At 44.0% G+C, this 22,189-nt stretch overlaps 2 long non-coding RNA genes across 3 annotated transcripts; one reads left to right on the top strand and one right to left on the bottom strand.

Moving 5' to 3' along the window:
• Positions 1 to 19,436: 19,436 nt before the first annotated feature.
• LOC132342218 (uncharacterized) lies at positions 19,437 to 20,133 on the bottom strand. Its single transcript, XR_009490533.1, has 2 exons — positions 20,045 to 20,133; positions 19,437 to 19,679 (listed from the first exon to the last, which is right to left on the bottom strand). It is a non-coding gene; the product is annotated as an uncharacterized lncRNA (long non-coding RNA).
• Positions 20,134 to 20,309: 176 nt separating this feature from the next.
• Positions 20,310 to 21,841, top strand: LOC112449582 (uncharacterized). Of its 2 annotated transcripts, none has more exons than XR_003038170.2 (3): positions 20,310 to 20,403; positions 20,715 to 20,873; positions 21,684 to 21,841. It is a non-coding gene; the product is annotated as an uncharacterized lncRNA (long non-coding RNA). The 2 variants fall into 2 exon arrangements; XR_003038171.2 differs by having other exon boundaries at positions 20,326 to 20,407.
• The last annotated feature ends 348 nt before the right edge of the window (positions 21,842 to 22,189 follow it).

Below are 22,189 nucleotides of genomic sequence, written 5' to 3'. Positions count from 1 at the left end.
AACAGTGAGGGTGATGGAGACTTCTGGAAAACAGGATGGGTAGACTAGTCGGGCCTCGAAGGGTCTGGAACCAGATGTATCCTGAATCCAGGGTGGCTGGAGGGACCTCATGGTAGGGCTTGGGGGAATTCCTCACCCTCTCGCTGTTCTTCCAAGAGCTTTCCTCTGTCTCACAGCTTTGACTCCCCTTGCATCCTCATGACTTCTTCTGTCTCACAGCCTCTCTCCACCCATACCCCTGACTCAAGTCCCTTGTGTCAGCACCTGCCCATACCGCTTCCTGCAGGATCCCCCTGTCTATTCCTACTTTAGGCTCCTAGGGCGAGAATCTGACTGGCATCTCTCACAAGCCAGAGCACATCACCCAGCTTTTTTCCACTCAGGGCAGGTGTGCCCCCAGGCAGTGGGATGGACTGTGGACGGAGTGCTCCAGCATAGGGCAGTGATGTTCCGGAAAAGGGCCTTATAAGGACACATGGGCGTGGTTTTCACCTCCTCCAGGAAATCCAGGGCTGGCTGAGTTCCAGTCTCTTGTGGTCCTTGGAGAGTTACTTGCTCTTGGTTGCTCTCTGGGGCAAAAAATATCTTTCTTCAGAAAAGTATTGGGAGACTTCCTTTGTGGAAAGTTCCGGTCTGGTCTATTAAAGGTGGGGAAGGGGTGTTCATTTTGCAGTTTTTAAAGGCTTACACATGCTAGTAAAGTAATGCTCAAAATTCTCCAAGCCAGGCTTCAGCAGTACATGAACCGTGAACTTCCAGATGTTCAAGCTGGTTTTAGAAAAGGCAGAGGAACCAGAGATCAAATTGCCAACACGCTGGATCATCAAAAAAGCAAGAGAGTTCCAGAAAAACATCTATTTCTGCTTTATTGACTATGCCAAAGCCTTTGACTGTGTGGATCACAATAAATTGTGGAAAATTCTGAAAGAGATGGGAATACCAGACCACCTGACCTGCCTCTTGAGAAACCTATATGCAGGTCAGGAAGCAACAGTTAGAACTGGACATGGAACAACAGACTGGTTCCAAATAGGAAAAGGAGTACGTCAAGGCTGTATATTGTCACCCTGTTTATTTAACTTATATGCAGAGTACATCATGAGAAATGCTGGGCTGGAAGAAGCACAAGCTGGAATCAAGATTGCCAGGAGAAATATCAGTAACCTCAGATATGCAGATGTCACCCTTATGGCAGAAAGTGAAGAGGAACTAAAAAGCCTCTGGATGAAAGTGAAAGTGGAGAGTGAAAAAGTGGGCTTAAAGCTCAACATTCAGAAAACGAAGATCATGGCATCTGGTCCCATCACTGCATGGGAAATAGATGGGGAAACAGTGGAAACAGTGTCAGACTTTATTTTTTGGGCTCCAAAATCACTGCAGATGGTGATTGCAGCCATGAAATTAAAAGAAGCTTACTCCTTGGAAGGAAAGTTATGACCAACCTGGATAGCATATTGAAAAGCAGAGATATTACCTTGCCAACAAAGGTCCATCTAGTCAAAGCTATGGTTTTTCCAGTAGTCATGTATGGATGTGAGAGTCGGACTGTAAAGAAATCTGAGCGCTGAAGAATTGATGCTTTTGAACTATGATATTGGAGAAGACTCTTGAGAGTCCCTTGTACTGCAAGGAGATCCAACCAGTCCATCCTAAAGGAGATCAGTCCTGGGTGTTCATTGGAAGGACTGATGCTGATCCAATAGTTTGGCCACCTCATGCGAAGAGTTGACTCATTGGAAAAGACTCTGATGCTGGGAGGGATTGGGAGCAGCAGGAGAAGGGGATGACAGAGGATGAGATAGCTGGATGGCATCACTGACTCGATGGACGTGAGTTTGAGTGAACTCCGGGAGTTGGTGATGGACAGGGAGGCCTGGCATGCTGTGATTCATGGGGTTGCAAAGAGTCGGACACGACTGAGTGACTGAACTGAACTGAACCCTGAAGCATTCTACTCGGGGTTCAGAATGTCAACTGAATGTTAACTGAAGCTGAACCCAGGATCCTTTCACACACCTGCTGCCTGTGGGGGGATGCTTGGCTCAGTGCCAGTCAGTTCCTGCTTCCCTGATGGGCTGTAGGATGCTCACCCACATATAGCCCTACAGCCATCATTCATTCTGTCCTTTTGTGAGGATTTATTGAGTGCTCCATGTGCCAAGCACTAAAACTGAGCTTGGGGATACAGCAGTAAACCAAAAGATAAACACCTCTGCCCTCACAGCGCTTATGGTCTGCTTTGGGGAGACAATTGATAAATAGAACAATACGTGAATTATGTTAGAAGATGATCTGTGCTTTGGAGAAAAATACAGCAGAGTAAATGGGATTAGGGAATACTGGTGAAGGGAGAAGATGGGGCGGAACTTTTAATAGCGTGGGGAAGGGTAGATGTCATCCAGAAATTGACATCTGAGCAGAGTTTTGAAGGAGGTGAGGGAAGTTTTGAGACTTTTGCAATATCCCTCAGGACAACATATTAGAGGCATCTTGGAGTCTCCTGAAACCAGCCCCGAATACTCTGGGAATAAACAGTGGAAGAGTAAGAATGTGATACGTAAGGAATATTCCATGTGTTTGCATCAAGAACTGCCTAACACAAATATTTTAGGAGCAGTGGCAGTGAGATTTGAGAAAAAAGGGTCAAAGCATCAATATGGGAAATGGTAAAGTCAAGGCTCATTTCAGTGTGTTATTCTTTCAACTTTTTGGTAGGTTTGAAAAATTCGAAATAAAGTTAGAAGAAAAGTCTTAGTTGTGATAATGGTTTGGTGGTTATGTAGGAGAGTTGCCTTATAATTAAGAGGTGAAGTACAGGAAATACGTCACAATGTCTACAACTTTCTATCAAATTGTACGTAAAAATATTTTATAGGGATAGAGAGAAAAAGTAAACGTGGCATGATGTTACCTATTGAGAATAGAGGTAAAGGATATATAATGTCTTGTTCTTTCAGCTTTCTTATAGATTGGAAAATTTTCTAAATGAAAAGATAGATTTCACTCTTAGACCTTTACTGAAAAGAAATAAAAATACATGATTACACGTAGACTTGTATATGACTGTTTACGGCAACATTATTCATAATAGCTCCAAACTGGAACCAACCCAAATGCTCATCAATTGTTAATGGATAAAGAAAATGTTGCATATCCATACAATGGAATACAATCCAACACTAAGGAACAAGTTACTAATATGTACTACAATGTGGATCAGCCTTAAATACTATGCTATATGAGAGAAGCTAGGAACAAAAGACAGCACATTGTGTAATTTCATTTATGTGAACCATCCAGAAAGGGAAAAATCTATAGAGACAGAAAGCAGATCAGTGGTTGCCTAGGGCTGGGGGTCAAAGTGGGGAGTGACTGAAAACAAATATAAGGGAGTTTTCAGGGCTAATGGAAATGTTCTAAGACTGGTTTGTGGTGATGATTGGACAACTCTATAAATTTACTAAAAAATTATCACATTGCACATTTACAGGGTGAATTTTGTGGTGTGTAAATTATGCCTCAAAAAAACTGTTAAAAGAAAAGTAAAGGATTGAAATTAGAATCCTCCTTGCAGTGCAGGGGATATGAGTTCAATCCCTGGTTAGGGAGCCAAGATCCCACATGCCCTGGGGCAACTAAGCCAGATAAATAAACAAACCAAAAAAAAAAAGAAAAAAAGTTTACTTCTCTATCTGGGAATCTGATGGTGAGACTTTGTTCATTCTACACGTGGTTTTTTGAGGCCTACTATGTGTCAAGTATTGTGTGCTAAACCCTAGGGCTACAGTGCTGAATCAAATGGGCACTGAGGTTTGACAGATGTTAGGAGCTATGTGTTTGGTATGGTTTCTATGGGACCTGCCTGGTGGTGGAGGGATGGACTAAATAATGTGTTTCTTTGGCTGCTTGCTTTGGTCTGGTTCTACCAAAAACGAGGTTTGAGATGAGTGTGAGTGGTTTATTTGGCTGGTATAGTGGGTCGAAGGGTGGCCTTCAAAAAGCTGTACTTATACCCTAAACCTCACAACCTATAAATGTGATTTTATTTGGAAAAAGAGTTTCTGCAAATGTGACTAAGTTCAAGACCTCAAGATGTGAAATTATCCTGGATTATGTGGGTGAGTCCTAAATCCAATGTCAAGTGTGCTTAGCAAAGGACAAGAAGTCATAGACACAGAGAAGGCTGGGGCCAGAGAGGAGAGTGACGTCACCACCAGCTGAGGACACCTGGAGTCACCAGAAGCTGGGAGAGGCGAGGTGGGGTTCTCCCCTAGAGCCTTCAGAGGGAGTGCAGCCCTGCCACCACTTTGCTTGTGGACTTCAGGGAGAAAAGGAATTCCTGTCATTTCAAGCCACAAAGTCTGTCTGTCATCATTTGTGATGGTAGCCTAGGGAAAGAACAGGTGATGCTAGGTGAGGGAGTGGATCAGTGAGATTCGGGAGGCCAGCCCATAAAGGGAACTTGGAGGGGTGTATTTCTCCCTTGGGGACCCTTCTTCATGGTCAAGGGGTCAGAAGGCTTGAAGATCCACAGCCCACTCCTCAGTAGTTGAGGGTAACTCCTGTTTATTAATATTTAATGGAAGGTTCTCATGTTTCTGAGCTTCCCAGGTGGTTCAGTGATAAAGAATCTGCCTCCCAATGCAGGAGATGCAAGAGATGCAGGTTCAGTCCCTGGGTGGGGAAGAGCCCCTGGAGGAGGAAACAGCAACCCACTCCACTATTCTTTCCTGAGAAATTCCACGGACAGAGGAGGCTGGTGGGCTACAGTCTGCGGGGTCGCAAAAAGTCGGACACAGTTGAGTGACTGTGTGTGCGTGTGTGGTCTCGTTTCCATTACTTTTGTCTTACATGTGAGCTCTATCCTTGTGCATAAATATTCTAGAAATGCTGCCAGATGCTTTGTATGGAGACGTGGTGTGGAGATTTTGTGTGGAAACTGGCTGTCTTATGTCTCTGGACCTCACAGTGCCTGGCATAGTATGGAAACACAGCAGGTGAACTGGAAAGGCTCTGAGGGTTCTCATTCCTCCTGCTGATCGCGCCCCTTGCCCTCTGGTCCTCATCAAAGTCACTGCCAAGCCATGCTTTCCGCAGCTCTCATTTTTGCCTGTCTGTTCCTTGTTGCTTCTAGCCAGCAATGTTCTTTTCTTGTTCCTTTTCTTCTTGCCTCCCTGGGTAGAAGCCCACAGTGGTTTTTGCCAAAACTGGGTGGGTAGCTCCTAGTGACTGTCTATATCATCTATAAAGTTGCCAACATCAGACCTGGTATTTCATATCCAGCTTTGAACATTGGTCAACTGGTCACCCACACTCCCAGTGAAGTTCAAGGATACCACTGAACACAGAATCAACGTGCATATGTAAAATTAAAATGTATCTGCTCATTTCAAAACTCTGTTTCTCCTTTTCAGGATAGGGAAGGCCCTGGAAATGGCATGTCTTTGCTTGTAAGCTCTCGCCAGGGCCTCCTGGGTAAGAACCTGGCTGTGGCTTCTCTCTTTTCTTAGTTGTTTACTTCTCCTATGAGCTGGATTCAGGAGAGAACAGCATCCAGAAGACTAAGGTAATTTAGTTTCTAGCCATCTTTGGCTCGAGTCCTTCTGGCACCCTCGACAAACAAAAATAGCATCCTGTGTCTGCACTAAAGACGTTATCTTAGCTGGAAGAAGTGAGTTTTTTCAAATGCCCTAATAATAATAGCTCATATCTACTGAGTACCTACAACATGTAGGCTCTGTGGTAACTGTTTAGCATTTTTTATCCATTTTAATCCTTATGATAACCTTAGAAAGTCCCTCTTTTATCATCCCCATTTCACAGATGAGGAAACTGAGACTTGGGGAGTTCAAACATGGGTCTGGAGTCAGATGAACGGCGAAGCTAGGATTCAAGCCTAGGTCTGTGTAACTTCAGGACACACGTATTGAAACTTCAGGGCATGTGGCCTTAGATCAGAAGAGCCCTCATCTTTTGTTCCTGTTCAGAGTTAAATGGAGACTTGAAAAAGCAACAGCTTCTGAAAGTAACGTTAGAAAATCCCACAGTGAAGAGCCAGGTCTCTTTGAATCAGGGCAAATCAGGTGGGAGATGCTACCCAGCCCAAGAATGGGCTTTTTTTCTGTTCAGAAACATAGAATTGCCTCTAAAAGGAGATGCACTGAAATGGCATTAGGAGAGAGTGAACCCTGGGCCATGGAGATGGAGGCCTGAGCATCTCAAAGACCATTTGAGGGAGTGAATGAGAATGCAGCTCAAACCACGTGAGTCTGTTGTTCATGGGGGCCTGGCAAGAGAAGAGCAAGAAGTTCTGACTATGGGGCATTCAAGGCTTCCCCGGAGACCAATGGCAGCAGATACTGGGTCACTGGTGCACGGAATGTCAGTGAGCCGGTGGTAAGCTGACCCCTCGTTCGGTCAGAAGGAAAGACTTGGGCTGTGAGAATTCCAGCCCAGCGTGTTCTCTGCCCGAAGTGTGGCCTGGCCTCCTGCCTCTTCTGGCTGTCTGGCTTTTATCACACATGAACAGAGGAGAAAAATAAATTGAGGATATGGATAACATTTAAGTGACTCTGAAGACTTTTGTGGCTACATGGACCTGTTTCAAGAATTATTTTTAACTGCAGACATTTGGTCCCAGTGGGAAATAAAACTTAAAAGGACAGTTATAATTAGGTCACATTTTGAGAAACTTATTACATTTTGCTGTGAGTCCCAGGAGTAGGGTATCTTAAATGATTTTAGTATTTAGATTCAATCATGGCGCAGAATTCCATTTTTCTATGCAAGAATGGGAAGCGAATAAGAGAAATTATGATAGCAATATTAGATGAAAACAAAGGCAGGAATAAATTTAATTCAGAATACAAGAGGGAAATATCATGTCGTTTTCTTCCCATACCCCTCTTTCTTTTCTGTTTGTCTTTATCCTAAAATAGTGTCTGTGGAAGGAGCCTGGATCTTTTTATCTGTATTGCCCATTAAATGCCCCTTTATTTTATATGTTATTTTTTGACTTTTCAGAATTTTGTTCAATATCCATGCAATTAGGATAGTTAGGGAGTTTGGGATGGATGTGTACACACTGCTATAGTTAAAATGGATAACCAACAAGGACCCACGTGGAACTCTGCTCAGTGTTATGTGGCAGCCTAGACAAGAGGGGAGTTTGGGGGAGATTGGACACATGCATATGTATGGCTGGGTCGCTCTGCTGTGCATCTGAAACTATCACAACATTACTAATTAGCTATAATCCAATATAAAATAAAAAGTTTTAAAAAACTAAAGGAAAAAATAAATAGAAAAAAATCCTTGCTCTGAGTTAAACATTACTTTTTATTTAAAAATTTTTTTAATTTCATTTTTATTTTTTATTGGTGTATAACTATACAATGTTGTGTTAGTTTCAGGTATATGGCAAAGTTATACATATACCTACTCTTTTTTTAAAAATTCTTTTTCCACAAAGGCCATTACAGAATATTGAGTAGAGTTCCCTGTGCTATATACTAGGTCTTCATCAGTTTGTTTTTGCTCTAGATGAAAATATGACCAAAGACAAATTTCATGTCTCAAGTACAGCATAGTGAAGCAATTTAGTGGAGGAAAGGCTGGTATCTCACTAGGAGCAAGAAAATAAACATTAGCATTGGCCGTAATGCTGTTTCTATGATCTCTGTACAGGTTTCAGCACCAACGGCCAACTGGGGACTGGTTATTGGGCTCTTGGGAGTGAGGCTGATGGGGAAGGGGGAGAAAGATGAAGGTGAGGTGAGGACAGTGGCCACAGCAGGGATTATGCTTCCCTGCTGTGAAAAATGTCCCACGAGACCTTTACTGGGCTGGAGGCTTGCAGGAGTGAAGGCTCTTTGCTCTGTACTGTAGACACACGGTGAGGTCCAGCCAGTCTCTTCCATCCCACACACCTGTGAAATTTTAAAAAAAGGTACATTAAAACGCCTCTGTATGGCAGTGCATTAAAATGGGCCAGGGATGTTTTCTCCCACTGACAAATCCATAATACATTCTTATAGCTAAATATCTGCCTACTGACATGGTTTTACTAGATTCTTCCTGATCTTTTTAAATAGGAAAGATTCGTAACAGCTGTATTCTTGGGAATGCCCTGGTGGTCCAGCGGTTAGGACTGCGTGCTCTCACTGTATTCTTTACCTTTCGTCTGGGATTAAACCTTGATTTGCCTTGGATGAGTAGATGTGGGGCTGTTTACCGGGTTAAATAAGATAGAAGAATTGTATGGCGCGATCAGACCTACACAGAGCAAAAGCTCACTTGCATTTGATGCACAGAGACTTTGCTTAGGGGAAGGTGGCGCGGTGAGATTGGAGAAACTGCAGGGAGTGAGTCAGTCTTGGGAATCAGCTATGTGAGAGTGCGTTTCAGCCATCATCCTCAGGCGGCCTTGGTGACAGCTCATGCTAAGAGTCCTCTCCCCTCGACAAGTCAGCGTCTCTGCTGCTTCCTGCCTCAACTGCCCTTCTTTTTATACCTCATCTGCTTAGAAGTCAGAAGGTGTGTTTTGCTGCCATGGAATCTCTATTGGAAAAGATCTGTGGGGGGAAAAAAAACTACTCAGGGCAGTCAGGGATCAGGATTAATGGACTATCCTAACTTCTAGACCCAACAATTGACCTGGGGACCAGTCTACCCCACTCTTTTTCATACATTTGTAAAGGAGGCCATCTACCACTGTGTTTTCCTGTCTGACAGATCTTCCTATAAGATGGTACACTAGTGTTTATCAGTTGGTGATAGGTGTGTTACACCTTCTAGAGCACAACCAACACCTTAGGCTGGGTGTCACCAACTCCAGTGCTTACAGAAGCCGGCGAGGATCAATACTGTGAGTGAGCACATGATGAGTGGGGCCTAGGACAGAAGACAGCCCTTCATAATATGGATGTATTGGGTCCATCGCTGTCAGAATTTCCAATTTTTTAGAGACAGTTTGGGAATCTGGATTTTTATTTTATCTCCTAACATTGAAATGTTTGGTAGTTGAGTCAGAAATCAAATAACTCTCATAGACCAAACAAACAAATTAAAACACATAAACACCCAATCTGGATACTCCATGAAAGCCAGTTTATTATGTCTGCATTAACTCAGATGGATTTAGATTGTATGGTAGGAAATATCTTGGCACACCAGACTCTTGTCACTGATTATTGGGAACAGGAGTGGGTGTGTGTGGGAACTTTTACGTTTTTCTCAGTATACTTTGTATTGTTTGAATTTTGGGCAAGAAGAATACATTTATACATCACTTATGTAGTTATTAAAAAAAAAAAGCAGTCTGAAGAATACAAGAGAAACCAGATTTAGAAGTTGGAAGCCTCCACCATTTAAAATGCCTAGAAAATTGCATTTATCATGGCAGATTGATTGCATGAAAGACATAAACCAAAAGGGAAGAAAAGAAACTTTAAGGAAGCAGGAAAAAAATCAAAAGAGCTATCAATTTATGAAATAAAAACAAGGTCCTATAAAAATTCGAGAATAAGAAAGAGCTCTTTGAAGTTAAAAGTGCAATACCAGAGTAACATTCAATAAAGAAGTTAAGAGGATAGAGTCAATGAAATTTCATAGAAAGGAAATAAAAGATACAGATTTGGAAGTAGGAGAGAAACAGTATGAAACTGAGAGGATTGACTTAGGAGTTTCACATCCAACTGAGAGCGTATTTGGAAAAGGAGGAGAGAGCTGAGGAAAGGAAATTGCTGTAGAAATAAAATACAAGAAATCCCATGGAGTGCCCAAATAAAGAAATAATAATCACAAAATAAAACCTCACATCGAGGCACATTATCACGAAGTTTCAGGACACTAGGAATCAAGAGAAGATTACTGAGAGATTTCCTGAGAGAAGAAATACACGTCAACAAAGGGTCAGGAAAAGAATGACAGCAAACTTCTCAGCAGCAATCCTGGGGGCTGTCAGGAAATGAAACGTTTGAAAAAAAATATTTCTGAACTGGGATATACAGGACCACCTACAGTTGCCAAAATCTGCTCATGTGCATGTCCCTTATAAAAAATGGTGTGGTGTTTGCATATATGCAATGCACATCCTTCTGTATACTTTAAATCATCTTTAGATTACTTATGGTATCTGATACAATTAGTTGTAAATACAATGTAAATGCTATATAAACAGCTGCTGGTTTGTAGCAAATTCAAATTTTGCATCTTGGAATTTTCTGGATTTTTTTTCCTGAATATTTTCGATCCACAGTTGGTTGAATTCTAGGATGCAGAACCCATGGATATGGAGGGCCAACTGTATAGGCAATCTAAAACTACATGTGAAAGTGAAAGTCGCTCAGTCGTGTCCGACTCTTTGAGACCCCATGGATTATACATATACAGTCCATGGAATTCTCCAGGCCAGAATACTGGAGTGGGTAGCCTTTCCCTTCTCCAGGGCAATCTTCCCAACCCAGGGATCGAACCCAGGTTTCCCGCATTGCAGGCGAATTCTTTACCAGCTGAGACATGACAGGTCTCAAATTATTTCTATGTGCTCTTTCTTGTTGTTGTTCAGCTGCTGAGTCATGTCCGACTCTGCGACTCCACAGGCTGCAGCATGCCAAGCTTCCCTCTTCTTCATTAGCTCCTGGAGTTTGCTCAAACTCGTGTCCACTGCGATTCCATGAACTGTCTCCTGCCAGGCTCCTCTGTCTATGGGATTCTACAGGCAAAAATACTGGAATGGGTTGGCATTCCCTTCTCCAGGGGATCTTCCCAACCCAGGGATTGAACCCATGTCTCTTATGTCTCCTGCATTGGAAGGTGGATTCTTTACCAGTAGCACTACCTACAGTTAGAGAAGCCCTAACTGTGGAGTCCAGTTCCAGTTGAGTCGCTCAGTCGTGTCTGACTCTGTGACTCCGTGGACTGCAGCACATCAGGCTTCCCTGTCCGTCACCAACTCCTGGAGCTTACTCAAACTCATGTCCATTGAGTCGGTGATGCCATCCAACCATCTCATCCTCTGTCATCCCCTTCTCCTCCCACCTTCAATCTTTCCCAGCATCAGGGTCTTTTCCAATGAGTTGCCTCTTCGCGTCAGGTGGCCAAAGTATTGGAGTTTTGGCTTCAACATCAGTCCTTCCAATGAATATTCAGAGTTGATTTCCTTTTAGATTGACTGGTTTAATCTCCTTGCAGTCCAAGGGACTCTCAAGAGTCTTCTCCAGCACCACAATTCAAAAACATCAATTATTTGGTGCTCAGCCTTCTTTATGGTCCAACATTCACATCTGTACATGACTACTGGAAAAAACTATAGCTTTGACTATATGGACCTTTGTTGGCAAAGTGATGTGAGTGCTATTTAATACATGAATTAGGTTTGTCATAACTTTTCTTCCAAGGAGCAAGCGTCTTTTGATTTCTTTCTCTTTCTTAAGAATCTACTGGAAGATGTACTTTACTAAAATGAGTGAGCAAATATAGGAGACTTGGGATCCAGACTACAATGGATCCAAAATATGAGATGGAGTGAGCAAAGAAAATTCTCGGGGTGATAATAAAGATAGGCTTTAAGATGACAGCTCTGCAGCAGGCCTAGAGGGAAAACCAGTACAGAATAGAGAAGAGTGTGAAGGGCTACCATAGTAGCATCTCCTGGGAAAAAAAATGGAACTGATTAGTTCGGTTCAGTTCAGTTGCTCAGTCATGTCCGACTCTTTGCAGCCCCATGGACTGCGGCATGCCAGGCCTCCCTGTCCATCACCAATGGGACAGATTGAGGATCACAAATGTACGATACATAGGCTATTTGGGAGATAAAGCATTGTTAAATACACTAACAAGTGTCAAATGAAAAACAAGGCCAATTATTAACTCCAGGAGAACATTTTAAATGCTCAAGGAAGGAATTTTAATAGTCCCATACCTATGTCTCCACTGTAAGCAATATTTGCATAGTCATAATATTCCAGATATGAGTATTAATTTAACAGAAAGTTGCAATGTAATCTTTGGAAAAATATGAGGATTGTGAATAGCTCCATGTGTGTGCACCAGGAGTGGGAAATCCATAATGAAGCTAAATGCTTCTCTTCATTAGTAGTCATTCAGTTCAGTTCAGTTCAGTTGCTCAATCGTGTCCAACTCTTTGCGACCCCATGAATCGAAGTTCGCCAGGCCTCCCTGTCCATCACCAACTCCCAGAGTTCACTCAAACTCCCTTCCATGGAGTCAGTGATGCCATCCAGCCATCTCATCCTCTGTCGTCCCCTTCTCCTCCTCCCCCCAATCCCTCCCAGCATCCGAGTCTTTTCCGATGAGTCAACTCTTCGCGTGAGTCGTTAGATAATGCTTAAATTGAAACGAAAGAAATAATATAAGCATTTGAAAAAGAAATATAGTAATAAACATCTGAAAAATCAACTAAAATTTTAAAGCATTTGGTACTAATAATTGAGAACTGGAGATGGGAATGGGGGAGAGAGAGCAGGAGATGGATTTTTTTTTAAACTTTTGGCTCAACTATCCTCCCCCTTAAAAAGCCCTAGTCACTAGGGATGTTCCCAGTGTTATTCTAATATTAATACCAACAATGCTGGAATGAAAAACCTCATACATATGTTATTTCATTTGTGTGCAGATATAGCTGTAGGATAAATTTCCAGAGGTCAAAGGGCAAATATATGCTTGTACTTTTGACGGATAATGCCTAATTGCTCTCCACAGGGGGTTGTGAGATCTTATTCTCCCACCAGAATTGTGTAAAAGTGCTTATTTTCTCACAGCCTCATCAGAAGAACACTGTCAAACTTTCGAGTTTTTGTCAGTCTGTCAGGTGTCAATATGGCTGCTCTTATTATAAGTGAGATTAAGAATCTTCTAAATATTTAAGAGCCATTTACATTTTTCTCTGAATGTTCTGATTATGTTCTTTGCCCACTTTCATATTATTTTTTTGATCTTTTTCTTCTTAATTTCTAAGGGCTCTTTCTATTTTAGAGAAATTAATAATTTATATTGCACATTTTTTCTAGTTCGTCATTTATCTTCGCTACAATTTCCTGCTAAGTTTTTGATGGGTGTGCAGTCATATTTATAAATATTTTCTGTGATAGATTCTGGATTCTGAGTCATAATTAGAAAGACCCTCCCCATTCAAAGCTTATAAAGTAATTCATCTATGCTTTTCTCTTAGTGACTTTAAGTTCTCACTTTCTACACTGACATCTTTGATCCATTTAGAATTTATCCTCATATATTGATCCAGATTTACCTTTTCCAGATGTCTACCCAGTTGTCCCAACTCTATTCACTACCTGAATTTAAGCACAAATATTACCAGGAAAAAACAAAATTAAAAAAAAAAAAAGCGGGGTGGAGGAAGAGAAGCCCTCCTGATGGCCTAAGTGATGAGGGAAGGGAGGAGATGGGAAGATCCCTTCCTCTTTCCCAGCCTTCCAGTCCCCACGCTGCCATTCACATGGCCATTTCCAAAGGCTCACCCTGAGGCTGTTTCTTCAGGAGGAATACTTGGCTGCAATGAGAGGCTCAATGGGGCGAAACCGGCCAAGCTCAGACGCTGGAAGTGTGAGTTTCATACCAGACCCTGGTAGGGATGAAGCAGGAGTTGCTCCAGGAAATTCCCCTTCGCAGGATGACTCAGCTATAACTGCCTTCCTGCATGACGACACTTAAAGAGTTCCAGTCCCCCGGTGAGAGCATCTGATTGGTCAGTTGCCCATCTCCTGTCAGCAGGGGTCCAAGTGCTAGGATTAGCCGGACATCAGAACCAAGTGGGTGGGAGTAGGAGGGGCAATTCCAAAGGAAGAGATGCTGGGCAACAAAACCAAACAAAGCCCCCCGCAGCAGCTGTCCACATTTGCAAAAATAGTCACAATAAAAATAGCAGCTATTTATGGATTATTTCTATAACCAGGAACTGTGTTAAGTGTTTTATCTCATTTATGTCTCACCAGCTGTGTGAAGTTGACAGGTGAGGAAGCTGAGGCTGAAGAGAGGTCTGACACAGCTAATAAGTGGCATAAGCAGGATACAAACCTGGATGTTCATCCCTGCCCAGCATCTGCCTTTAAAAAAAAAAAAGTTATTTGGCTGTGTTGGGTCTTAGTTGCAGCACGTGGAATCTTCCATCTTCTTTGTGGGAGGCAGAATCTTTAGTTGCCGCATGTGGGATCTTTAGTCGTGGCATGCGGGATCTAAGTCCCTGACCAGGGATAGAACCTGGGTCCCCTGTATTGGGAGTGCAGAGTCTTAGCCACTGGCCCACAGAAGATCTCCCCAGCCTCTGCCTTTTAACCATTCAGGGATGCTGTCCTCTGAGTAGGAATGAATGTTTTCCTGGGTGCAGCTCTGTGTCTACGCCCTGCAGCCCTGACTGTTGGCCTCTGTGGACTTTGGATGTGGCCGTAGATGACTGTTCTGGTACCCATGGGGCTCCTTCGAGTCCCCATCGGTCATCCTTGTGCTTGTTGCCTGCTCTTTTGGTAGGCGCCTGGTGGCTACAGCACCTACAGGGACCAAGCTTTCTCATTCCTTCTCTCCTCACAGCCATCTTTGGGCAAGGTCCCCTGAGCTGGCGTTGACCCTATCCGGGAACCATCTCTTCCTACATGCTCAGACCCAGCTCCATCGCCTGGGTCCTCTTGTGCACCTCTACACTCTCTTCCCTTGGGAGGGGGTCCTTCTCGATCAGATAGGCTGCCTGAGAGGTTGTGGGGTGGCTTACGCCCCTGTGGTGTTAGTCACCACACCCTCCAGGTCAGTAACCACTCCTTGAATAGGGCTTACACGTCTCTTCGACCCCCTGGAGTGCTGCACGTGGAGGCCTGACATGCTGCAGTCCACGGGATCACAAAGAGTTGACATGACTGAGCAACTGAACTAAACTGAACTGATCTCTGTGTAAATGCCCCCCACCCTTCCACTTGCCCTGGGACCCCTCTAATCTGCCTGGATTAGAACTGGGCACCCCATGGAATCCTCTGGCACCAACCCAAAGCTGCTTCATCCCTTGCCCCTCCAGCTCTGGGCAGTCCATCAGCAAGGGTCTCCTGTACACTGACCCTTCTTCAGCCACACTCAAGTCTGGAATGTCTTCTCTTTCCAGCCTCCCTCCTTCATGATTCAGAAGCCTCCAGAGTTCGGTGGTTCTCTGGGTTGGGCAGCTCCTGCTGGGTGTTGTTTGGAGCTCACCTCCTGTTGTAGGAACACCATGATTGAATTTAAATACTAAAATTATACACTCAGCATTGCACAAGTGCTGCTTCTGCAAACATGACCACTGCAGGACTGAGTGACTCACTGTCTTTCCCCCTTAGGTGCGCTGTGTTGTACATCCGCGCTGCCTGCCGCGTGTCTCAGCGAGGCCTGGAAGTGCTGTCTGAGCAGTCTCGAAGGCCACCTGCAGCTGGGAACGGCCACCAGGGCATTTTCTGCTTGGGGGTCTAGGGATGGGAATGCCAGCTGTAGGGAAAAGCCACTCCCCACCTGTACCCACGAGGGACCATGGTAATAATGACCAGGGTTCACAGGAGCTGGGCTCTGTGGTCATATACTTGCTCACACAGCCTCACACAACACAGCCCATCACCTTTCCAAACCCCAGCCTGCCCCTCTCCTGGCTTTCCAGGAGGCTTGGTAGTAAAGAATTCGCCTGCCAATGCAAGAGATACAGGAGATGCAGGTTCAATCCCTGGGTCTGGAGTAGGGAATGGCAACCCACTTCAGTATTCTTGCTTGGAGAATTCCATGCACAGAGGAACCTGGAGGGCTACAGTCCACGGGGTCACACAGAGTCAGACACGACTGAGCGACTGTGCACACTTGCACGTTCCATCCACCTGCTCAGTGAGGACTGGTCTGTTGGCCTTATTTAAAATGTAACCTGACTCTGGGATTCCAGAGCACCACTTCCTGTCCCCCACCCTAACACTTAAACTGCAGCACACTGAAGTGAAGTGTCAGTCGCTCAGTTGTGTCCGACTCTTTGCAACCCCACGGACTGTAGCCCACCAGGCTACTCTGTCCAAAGAGCTCTCCAGGCGAGAACACTGGAGCGGGTTGCTATAAAATGTACTTACTCTGCTATTGTTCATTTTTTGTCTCTCTCCACTAGAATTTAACTTGACAAGGGCAGGCAGGGACTTTTGGTCTGTATTGTCTAGGAGCATCTAGACATTCCAAGCATCTAGAACAATGTGAACATGTAGTAGGTGCTCAGTAAGTATCTGTTACGTCAACGATTATGCACCCCTTAATGTCTGTAATGGTATTGAAATAAGCTCACTAATTCTGATACTGCTCCCTTCAAAAGTAGAGCTAATCCACAGGAAAAGATGCTCAATACCATTAATTGTCAAAGAAATTCAAATCAGAACAACACTCAGGTATCTGCTCACATTGGTCATAATGGCTATCATCAAAAAGAACATAAATAACAAATGTTGACGGGGGTGTGGAGAAAAAGGAACCCTTGTGCACTGCGAATGGGAATGTCAGTTGGTGTAGCCACAGTGGAAAACAGTCTGGAGCTACCTCAAAGAGCAAAAACCAGAATTACGGTATGATCCAGCAATTTCACTCCTGGGTATATCTCTCAAGAAAATAGAAACATTAATTTGAAAAGATACATGGCTTCCCTGGTGGCTCAGTGGTAAAGAGTCCGCCTGTCTATGCAGGAGACATGGGTTCGATCCCTGATCTGGGAAGATCCCACATGCCTCAGCGCTCTTAAGCTTATGTGCCACAACTATTGGGTCTGTGCTCTAAAGCTCATGCTCTCCAACAAGAGAAGTCACTGCAATGAGAAGCCTGAGTACCACAACTAGAGAAAAGCCCGCACTGCAACAAAGACGCAGCACAGCCAAAAATGAATAGAATTGTATTTAAAGAACTACAAAAAAAAAAAAAAAAAGAAAAGATACATGCACCCCAATGTTCATTGCAGCATTATTTACAATAGCTAAGATATAGAAACAATCTGTATCAATCAGCACATGAATGGATAAAGAAGCTGTAGTATATGTATATACAGAGCAATACTACTCAGCCATAAAAATAAATGAAAGTTTGCCATTTGCATCAATACAGATGGACTTGGAGGGTGTTGTACTCAGTGAAATAAGTCAGAGAAAGAAAATCCTATATAATGTCACTTGTATGCGGAATCTAAAAAGGAAAACTAGTGAATATATAACAAGAAAGAAAAAGACTCACAGATGTAGAGAACAAATTACTGGTTATCAGTCAGGAGAGGGAAGGGAGGAGGGAAAAAATAGAGGTAGGGGCTTAAGAAGTAAAAACCGCTGCTGCTGTTAAGTCACTTCAGTCGTGTCTGACTCTGTGTGACCCCATAGACGGCAGCCCACCAGGCTCCCCCGTCCCTGGGATTCTCCAGGCAAGAACACTGGAGTGGGTTGCCATTTCCTTCTCCAATGCATGAAAGTGAAAAGTGAAAGTGAAGTCGCTCAGTCGTGTCCGACTCTTAGTGACCCCATGGACTGCAGTTTACCATGCTCCTCCATCCATGGGACTTTCCAGGCAAGAGTGCTGGAGTGGGGTGCCACTGCCTTCTCCAAGAAGTAAAAACTATTAGGTATAAAATAAGCTCCAAGGTTAAACTGTGCAATACAGGACATATAGCCAATATTTTATAATAACTATTCATGGAGTATAACCTTTAAATATTGTGAATCACTATGCTGTACACCTGAAACTTATATAATACTGTCATCGACCGTACCTCCATTAAAAAAAAAAGGTGGAACTAATTCCCTCAACTGAGTGATTGCCTCCGTTTAATGAATAGAACATGAGTTCTGAGGTTGAGTCATAAAAAGGACATCTCTCACCTGGCTCCCTCTCATGGATACTCACTCTAAGGGTAGTTTGTGGCCTTATTGTGAGCACGTTTAATAGCCTGACAGGCTTATGTTTGGAGAAAGTAAGGCCTCCAACAACACGGGCATCAACCTGCTCACCGTGTGAGCAGAGCATCTTGGAAGCTGGCCTCCCAGGGGACAAGCAAGTCAAGTTGACGTCATGACAGTAACCTCATGATACACCCCAGGCAGAAACTACATGGATAAGACACACTTGAATTCCCAAAAAACAGGTATTGTGAGGATAATAAATATTCATTATTGTGTTATCCACTAAGTTTTGGGGGGTAATTTGTTACGCAGCAGTAGAGAACTAATGCAGTTTCAAGGTCATCTAGTAGGGGCTGCCATCTATGGGGTTGCAAAGAGTCGGACACGACTGAAGCGACTTAGCAGCAGCAGTGCATCTAAAATGTGACTTGCTTTATAAAAACTCCATAGACCTCCAACTTTATATATATATATATAAAACAATGCTGGATAAAGTGGGCTACAACTGCTGATGTGTAAATGGAGCTTGCATAGGTTCAGTGGAGAAAGAACAGTCCTGGGGACATAAAATACAGAAAATTGTCAGATAGGCTTCTGTCTGGCACTTACATTGGGAATATCATTTTGAGGCAGTGAGTCCCTGGGGGAGGCATGTGTTCGCCAGGAAGCTAGTACAAAGACCCTCACCCAGGGGTGCATGCTCAGTGAAAGCTCTTGTCCCCTGATTTGAGTGCCCATTGTCGGTTATTAATGGTGCTCACACAGAATGCAGTGCGTGGCTGGGGCCTGCTCAGCGGCTGGCAGTCTGGACCTCAACAAAGGCTGCAGCTGTTGTTGTTGTCTTCACTTAACTTCAGAATGACCTGAAATTACATCCCCCAGTGGTGAATCAGCCAGAATAGCACACCGTTGAGGATGTTAATTAACCCCCTACAGGATACACAAGATAGAAAATAACCACTTGGAGAGCTGCAGAGTCTCCCTAATCCTCATCAGATCAATGCAGCTGCCATCGCTCTGGGCACATTTCTTTTCAGTGCCAGGAATGGTGCCAAATGAGAGGCTCTGGGGGCTTCCAGCCTCCCTGCCCTTCTGCCACCAGGGATCACCAGCCAGGGTTTGATGACTTGATCTGACAGAGGTGTTTGGTCCCCTGGGATCCCCTCCTCCTCTCAGTGTGTCTGCCTGCATGGCTCACAGAGGTGCAGATGGCTGGCCTGGCTGGCCACTCAACAGTGTAAGAAATGTGGTCCTTAATGAGAAGGACTGGATTGGCTTTAATAGAATGATTGGAGGTTCTCATTGGCTGAAATTCTCTTATCTCTTACCAGATTATGGGGGAAAACAGAGAGGGCTCTATTCACTGGCCGTTAGGCTACCCCTTCTACAGTCTTTAGTGGATGGAAGAAGACATACAAAGCGTGGGTGTTTATGAGTGTTACAGGAGAGCAGTCAGTGTCCATGAGACCCTACTTGCTGGTAGTTACCGAAATCGCAAGTCTATGCGCCGGCCGCACAGTGAGGCCCATCAGTACTAAAACATTAGCGTTTGGAACAGAGAAAGGTTTATTACAGGTTCATACAAGGAAATGGGTGGAGATTCATGCCCTAAGAACCCCAAAGTTACCGAAAGCTTTCAGGAAGTCCCTTTAAAAGCAAAAGGTGACAGATGGGTGTGGTTAGTTGTTGCAAATTTCTCCGTGTCAGGTCCTTCATTCTTGAGGTCTGGTCATAGTCAGGTAATGATGATCCTGTAAATCTCTACCAGATGAATGGTATTCTCTGTCCTGACTAGAAAGGGCAAGATCCCAAAGCACAACTTTCACCCTCCAAGGTCCCAGTCCTGACTAAGAGGAGGCAGATCTCAGTTGGCAGCTCCTTCAGGGCCAGGTTCCCACACCCTTCCCAGCTGTCATCCCCGAGGGAACCAGACATCCAACCCAACTGGTCCTCAGTCTCCTCAGGTCACCCAAACGGGGAGACCAGGTCTCACAGGTCAGGCAGACGGCCATTGCTATTAGGTCACAGAGATAGGGAGAGGGAAGAGGTTCACTGCTCCTTAAGGCCTGGGCCATGGCTAGTGGAGGGCCTTGGTGAGGGCTCTGGAGCCTTGCAGGACATAGTCCCCAGTCTGTTCCCTGGGCCCTCCAGCTCACCTGCTGGCCCAAGGCTGAGTGAGCTGGAGGGTCTCCAGGAGAAGGCCTGAATCGGCCTCTTACTTCAAGCTCCACCTGACGCCCATCACACCAGTGACCTTTTCTTCAATCACTTCTCCAGTGGTTCCTCATTGACAGTTACTTGTGAGCAGGGTCCATTGCGGTGCTGACCAATAGCTTAGCAGGACGAGTAATGGTTGTTCATTGACAGTTAGTTGCTTGTGGGTGGGGCCATCTGAGGCACCAATCAATGGCTAAGACCTGTTGCCTAGTAACAGGGTGTGGAGTATCGAGACACAGCAATGGCTGCCTGCGAAGGGCTCTGTTCATCTTGCTTTATTGCAGTAACAGTAAGAACAGTAGGTAATGTTTATTGAGCCTTTGCTGTCTGTCCTGTGCCATGCTAAGCACTTTATGTCTAAGTGTCTCCGTTTAAGACTCATGACTCCCCTATGATGTAGCTACTATTTTTATTCTCATTAAACAGAGGAAGAAATTGAGATTCAGTACAGTAATTTGCTCAAGCTGACACGGCTGAAAGAGGGTCTCACTCAGAACCCACCTATCAAAGAACTCATGGCCCTACATAGTCAGTGGTCACTCTCCCTAACATTGGGGACTTCTGAGTGTCTGCCTGTTTCCAAGGTTGGTGAACTTGTTTCGTCTCCAGCATGTCACATCTGGACAATGACTGACATCAAGGAAGGAGAAGACAGAAAACCCAGATAGCAGGCCCTGCCCTGAGCCCCACTCCAGGTTGCAATGCTTGCTCCTAATGATGACAGTGGATTGAAATGAAAACATCAAGTCATGACCCTTGCTTCAAAAAGTCAGTGGTGAATACATGTTTTTGAATTATTTTCTCCCAAATGGTTAACATTGAAAGTGTTGGCTGTCAAAGGGAAAAGCTTCTGTTATCTGGGGTATACAAAGCTGCATCCTCAATACCACTGGGTCAATGAGATATCTTTGTAGTAATATTCTAACATAACTGATGCATTTTGAGATGATAAGACTCCAGTTTTGCAGGATCCCATAGGTGGATCAGATGGTAAAGAATCCACCTGCAATGAAGGAGACCTGGGTTTGATCCTTGGGTTGGGAAGATCCCCTGGAGGAGGGCATGGCAACCCACTCCAGTATTCTTGCCTGGAGAATCCCCATGGATAGAAGAGCCTGGTGGGCGATAGTCCATGGGGTTGCAAACAGTCGACACGACTGAGCTACTAAGCACAGCCCAACAGATAGGTGGATCAAGAGAAGAGGAAAACTGTTTCATTGTGCTATCATTCACTCCTTCCTGCCCTGCTTAGAACTCATCATAAGTTGTCCTGGGCTTGGCTGTCTGGTTCATATAAACAGACACACGAAAAATGGTCCGCACTGCATCCACACACTGATAATAGTAACGTTTACATGTGTCTACTTTGGGCCAAGACACTGTGCTAGGCACTTGCATACATTATTTTCTTTAATTCTCTTATTTTCCCCATGGGATAAGTATTATTATACTCATTTTACAGATAAGAAAACCAAAGTACAGTGAGCTCAAATAACTTGCTTAAGATTACAGAGAGAGTAAGTAGTTGAGGCCCAGATTTGTATATCAATCTTTTTCCAAAATCCCTGTCTTTTTCAGACAATCTCATTGCCTTGAGTCATGATGGGCAGAGAAAATACCCTGGACAGCTTGGGATCTTCATACGTGGAGAGAGAACTGAGAACAACTTCTGTAAATATAATATTATAAAGTTATTAAGGTTGTAATAAAACAGATTGATTTAAAAAAGAAAAAGATCCACGTACATGTATATGATCAGTTTATTCAGAATGAGAGGGATTTTTTAAAATCATCATCTTGGGAGACTGTAATTCCTTCCAAATACTATCTAAAATGCTTTCCATTCCATTTACAAACTGTGTTCACAACTTGTTCACACTCTCCTTCCTTTCTGGTTTCGGTTGGCTACAGCCCCACCACATAATGATGTCTCCCAGCTTGATCACATACCTTGCTCACGAGGCTTACTTTCAAATGACTCCAGTTGTTTCCAAAGAATCAAATGCACCCATTTGAGGCTATGGAGAACTTTTCATAAAAATCTACAGCAAGGCTCTAGGGACAGTTTTAAAATACAGTGAGCT

This window comes from Bos taurus, chromosome 14 (genome assembly GCF_002263795.3).
Source record: "Bos taurus isolate L1 Dominette 01449 registration number 42190680 breed Hereford chromosome 14, ARS-UCD2.0, whole genome shotgun sequence".
NCBI classification, from domain to species: domain Eukaryota; kingdom Metazoa; phylum Chordata; class Mammalia; order Artiodactyla; family Bovidae; genus Bos; species Bos taurus.
Note: the sequence above shows the minus strand (reverse complement) of the source record. Positions and strands in the feature narration are given on the sequence as shown.